The 5,431-nt window shown below is 43.8% G+C and overlaps 1 protein-coding gene across 6 annotated transcripts in view; it reads right to left on the bottom strand.

The window, feature by feature from the left end:
- Positions 1-5,431, bottom strand: part of SLITRK4 (SLIT and NTRK like family member 4) — a 694,124-nt gene that overhangs the window by 522,721 nt on the left and 165,972 nt on the right. The window lies entirely within an intron of this gene.

The raw sequence follows: 5,431 nt of genomic DNA, 5'->3' as shown, positions 1-5,431 counted from the left end.
GAAAACTAATTTTAGCTTCTGCCATGACCTAAATTGTTCAAAATCCTGAAGCCTCAGTTTCCTGCTTGGACACTGTAATGTGATAATAGCAACAGAAAGTTGTAAACGTTCAAAATGGAATGCCAGGGACACCTGCCGTTTGTGGATTAAGGGACATAACCCAAGCACCATGTACATACTCCAAAAGGCCACTTATTATAGAAGATGAAGATCCACGACTATACGCTACTTGTAGATGAATGGCACGAGGGAAGCGTTTACTAATTCGGTTGTTGTTCTTATTATTAACCCAGTTACTACCAACAGTTATATTACAACCAATATTAATGATAAACACTAGGTAGAATGCTCTTCGGAAAGCTAAGCCCTATCTCTGTAGCCTTACCTTCCTGCACTGAAGAGCGCAACATCCTTTTCCTTTGATAGCTAACTCCATTAACAGGACCCCTGAACAGAACTTTAGAGGGAAGGGAGAGAATACACTTCGTTTATCTATGGAACTTACCGAACCCTCCCGTGTGTCAGGCTCTGTGCTAAGTCCAAAAGACAAATAGGTAAGCCACGTTTCCTGTCCTGAAGGCACCCAACCAACAGAGGAAAATTTAATTTTAATTAAATTTAATTTAATTTTAATAGAGATCATAGACAAACATGCTCTGAAATCTACCAACACTCTGAAATCACAGGCAAGACTGTGTTCTCGTGTATTCATTCGTGTTTACTGTAGGGTAGGCCTGTCCTAGGTGTGGAATATATATTAGCTCATTTCATACTGACAAAAACATTATTGAACACTTACTCTTATTATCACGTACATATTGCAGATGGGGGAACTGAGGCACAAAGATGTTAAGCAACATTCCTGAGGTCACACGGTCGGGTGCCAGAGCTGTGATTCAAACTTGGGCAGGGTGTCTCCAAAGTCTGCATGCGTAAGCTACTGCTGTATGCGCTACAATTCTGGTGGCTCGAATCCAGAACCTTAATTGGATTTTTACAGGCTTATGTGACACAAAATATGATTACAAACTCAGTCTTGGGGAAGAAAACATAGAAACTAATAAGCACAGCAATGTGACACGTGCTATAATCAAGATTTACAGCAGGTGCTGTGTGAGAGAACACGAAGGAGGAAAGACCCAAATATCACTGAATGAGGAGAAAAGGGAGAAAGCAGAAAAAGAGAGCATTCTGAACAATGTGGAACGCTAAGTAGGCCATTTTAGCAAGCTTCCAACTATTTTGTTCTCGTAACTTAGACAGCAGGACCACACACACACAGCCAGGTCATGTGATCCTGATTTTCCAAACATCAGTGATATTCACAGACTTCCGTGGTGTTGTTGTCGTTGGACTTTGGAAGCACTGGAGTCGGGAGGTCTGTGGCATCGGGGGCTAGACCGGGCTATCGGGCCACATGATCACCCCGGTATCGGGTTTAACCTTGGCAGGAGTCCCAGAAGCCTCTCAATGCCCAGTGTCTCAGCACGTGTCAGCCCCTTAGTATTTAGGGTTGTTGCTGCATCAGACGTTTTTGGTCATTATATATTTATGTTGCTCTCGTGTTCTACATAATTGCTGCAAGTTTCCACGTTTCGTGTGTAAAGAATTCCCAAATGAATGCAGAAATAAGGTAAACACAAGGATGTTGACAAGGATGTTGTCAATTAAGGGTAAGGTATACTCACGAAGCAAGCTACGGTTTAGGGGTGCCTGAGTGGCTCAGTCAGTTAAGCATCCAGCTGTGGCTCAGGACGTGATCTCATGGTTTGTGAGTTCAAGCCCCACATTGAGCTCACTGCTGTCAGCACAGAGCCTGCTGCCCCTTCCACACTTGTGCTTTCTCTCTCTCTCTCAAAAAAGTAAAAATGTAAAANTATACTTTTTAGCCTTTGTTATTTATGAATCTATAGGCTTATATGGCTATAGTCATCTATCAAATAAGGAGCCCCCATTTTCTTGAACTTGGTAGCTCAGCAGCATCACTGTGCCCTTACAATGATACACACACATCATACATACAAATATATATCCATGCAGAGAACATCCTTCTTTCCATTTGATATCAATCAATGAGTTGGCCTCAATATGAATTTGTAACTTTTTCATCCATATGTCGTTCTAAGGCCCTACTTGGAAAATATTTTCAAAGGTTATCTTAAGAAGCATAGAAAGCTTGAGGGGAGCCTGGGTGGCTTAGCCGGTTAAGCACCCAACTTCGGCTCAGGTCATGATCTCACGGTTCGTGGGTTCAAGCCCCATGTTGGGCTCTGTGCTGACAGCTCGGAGCCTGGAGCCTGCTGCAGATTCTGTGTCTCCCTCTGTCTCTGCTCCTCCCCTGCTCGCATTCTGTCTCTCTCTTTCTCAAAAATAAACATTAATTTTTTTTTTTAAAGTATAGAAAGTTTGATAGATTCCTCAATCGGGAAATACTTATATTAAGTACAAAGTTTAGGATTACTGAAGTCCTTATATTTTGACAGTCCTTTCCTTCAGAAGGCATATCCTAAGCACTCATTAGGTGCGGGCATTACAAACAGCAGAAAACCACCCCAGATTTTTACAATCTAGACGTGCTGTCAAGACACACTCACGCTAAAATAATTACAAACTCAGGAAACAAAGCATGGGATTAAATGGAAGCCTAAGTAAGGGGTCACAGGGAGTGACTTGGGTTTTCAGAGAGTGCAAAGGTAGTCAATAAACACAGAGTCAAAAGAGATAGAATTTCACCTGTCACTCGGGACACGTGGGATTTGGACACGGAGAGAGGAAAATTTTCCCAGGGTGGGGTTGAGGGCCAGAGTTGCTTCTGTGCCCTTAGTTGACACTCCTACCCTCAACAGAGACTAAAGCTTGGACATACAACAAAAATAACTCCTAAATCTTACATAATAATTGCTATGTGCAAAGCATTGTTCCAGCTGCTTTATTCTTACATGACCTCATTGAATCCTCACGTTCTCCCCATTTTACAGATGAAGAAACAGACACGGATGTTTAGCACTTGCCCGACTCACAGCTACAACGTGCTGGGGCCAGAACTCCAGCCCACACAGTCTGGCTTCACAGTCTGCGCTCCAAACTAAGGCACCCTGGTATTTCTCAAACACCTTTGGTCTTACGAGCTCTCTACACTCTTAAAAATTACCGAACGTTCTGAAGGTGGTTTGTTCTTTTGAATTATAGCTATCACAATTCCCCACAGGGGGAATCGACACGGATAAACATTAAGTGCTTATGCATTAACTCATCTGAAGAACAAAATTCTAGACAATTGAGAACACAGCACTGCTCTCCAGGGGCTAATAACGGGCAGTGTCCATGTGCTGATGAACCTGTTCTATATATTCTAGATCTCGAATCAATATCGCTATCCTGGCTGATGAGGATACTATAGTTTCACAAGACGTTGTACCACAGTAACCTGGGCACAGAATACACATGGTCTCTATTATTTCTTACGACTGAATGGGAACCTTTTAATTTTGTAAAAGTAAAAGGCTTAATTAAAAAGGCAAGAAAACCATTGCTTCCAAACATAAATAACATTTTGAAAATGAAATAGCCACACTTCCAAAAGTAGATTAGCGAGGAGGATAGCATGGCTTCACGTTATTATAAATCTCTTCAGTGCTTCCTTTACAAGCAGGTTCACCTCCTTCATCCGCTCCTGCCTTCAGCCTACTGCGACATCACACCTCATGTAGCCTTGCAGAATAGTCTGGGTTTGTGGCTGTTGTTGTTGTTGAATTTAAATCCAAGTTAATGACCATACAGCGTAGCACTGGTTTCAGGAGAATTTCATGATCCATCGCTTACATACGACACCCAGTGCTCATCCCAAGGGCCCTCCCTAATGCCCATCACCCATCTAGCCCATCCCNATCTCCGAGCCCCCCATGGTCTCTAGAACACAAACTGCAAATCAAGGCCTTAGAAGACACTGCCTCCTGGGGCGCCTGGATGACTCAGTCCCTTAAGTGGCCGACTTTGGCTCAGGTTACAGTCTCGCGGTTCATGAGTTCAAGCCCCACGTTGGGCTCTGTGCTGACAGCTCAGAGCCTGGAGCGTGCCTCAGAATCGGGGTCTCTCTCTCTCTCTCTGACCCTCCCCCACTCATGCTGTTTCTCTCTGTCTCAATAACAAATAAAACATTTAAAAAAATTAAAAAGAATACACTGCTTCCTGCCACAACTGTTTGGTGCTGGCCTCATATTAACTGTGCTACTAGTTCAGTTTCGCCTGCAAGGCAATTAGTACGAACTTGCTCCCCAAGTTCAGTGACAAAGTGTCTGAATGCACCACCTCTTTTGCAGCCTAGGCGATCTACAAGCCCCCAGATGAGCACACAGCAAGCCAAACAAACTGTTCGAACTGCTGCAATTTGCCGGCTCGCTCGCCGCCCAAGATTCCCAGCTGCCTGATTTCAAAGGGAACACTGTGTGAGGAAAGCATCTGTGGGGAGAAGATGGCAAGGCAAACGTGGCAACCAAAGAACCATCGACTTGAAATGTGTTTGTAAAATGCCAAGATACTTGTGCACGGGGACACAGTGTCATTGGAAAGCACAGAACACCGGAGCGCGACAGTTAACAGGGATTTCAGGAGGAACCTCTTAACCCTTCTGAGGTCTCTTGTAGCAGCCTTTGCTTAAAGTGCTGCTGCGTGGGATGAAGCTGTAAGAGAAAAAGCTCTGACATTCAAAATCGGAGCGCAGATCTCTATTAATCCCCACTTTCAGCGTGGTGGTAGATGCAACTTCACGCTGGGCGGTAGATGCTCACCGCTAAGCTGGAGGAATTTACCGTCCACTTGGGCTAATACCGAAGCTCGGGAACGCAAAATCACTCAGCATGGCTGGACAAATTCGCCAGAGTTAGAGCAATCAGGATAAAGTGAGCATAAAACTTTCTGTATTAAACGTTCAACAGAGCTATGGGGAGAAATGGAAACAATTAATGTTATAAGAAATTTAAAGACCAGAGGAAACTACTCTCCGAAGCCTAACTTTCATGGATGGAATTAAATGAAGGCTGATCATAATTAGTTTTGCCTCCACCCTTTATAGCCCAAATAATTTTCCAAAGTGGCTTTTACCTCCCCGAAACTGAGATTTCTACGCTTTCAAATTTTTGTTTAACCTCGTTTAATAACACCTACTGTTTACCGAGGGTATAATATCTGCCAGACACTTTGCTAGGTGCTTTGTTACATTATCTCTACTCGTCACAAAATCCCTTAAGAGCAGTTGTCATTTTTCGTATTCTGTGCCTGAGTACACCAAGTCTTGGAGCCCCTGAGTGCCTTTGCCTTCTTGCACGTATAGGAGGATTAGGAGGAAGTTAACTGAGGAACAAGGGGGAGAAGAAGGGGGGAAATGGTGGGGGAGAGGGAGAGAGGCAAACCATGAGAGACTCTTGAATGCTGA

Source organism: Crocuta crocuta, unplaced genomic scaffold (genome assembly GCF_008692635.1).
Source record: "Crocuta crocuta isolate KB4526 unplaced genomic scaffold, BGI_CrCroc_1.0 scaffold581, whole genome shotgun sequence".
In the NCBI taxonomy this organism is placed as follows: Eukaryota; Metazoa; Chordata; class Mammalia; order Carnivora; family Hyaenidae; genus Crocuta; species Crocuta crocuta.
This window is presented reverse-complemented; position numbering and strand designations above follow the sequence as displayed.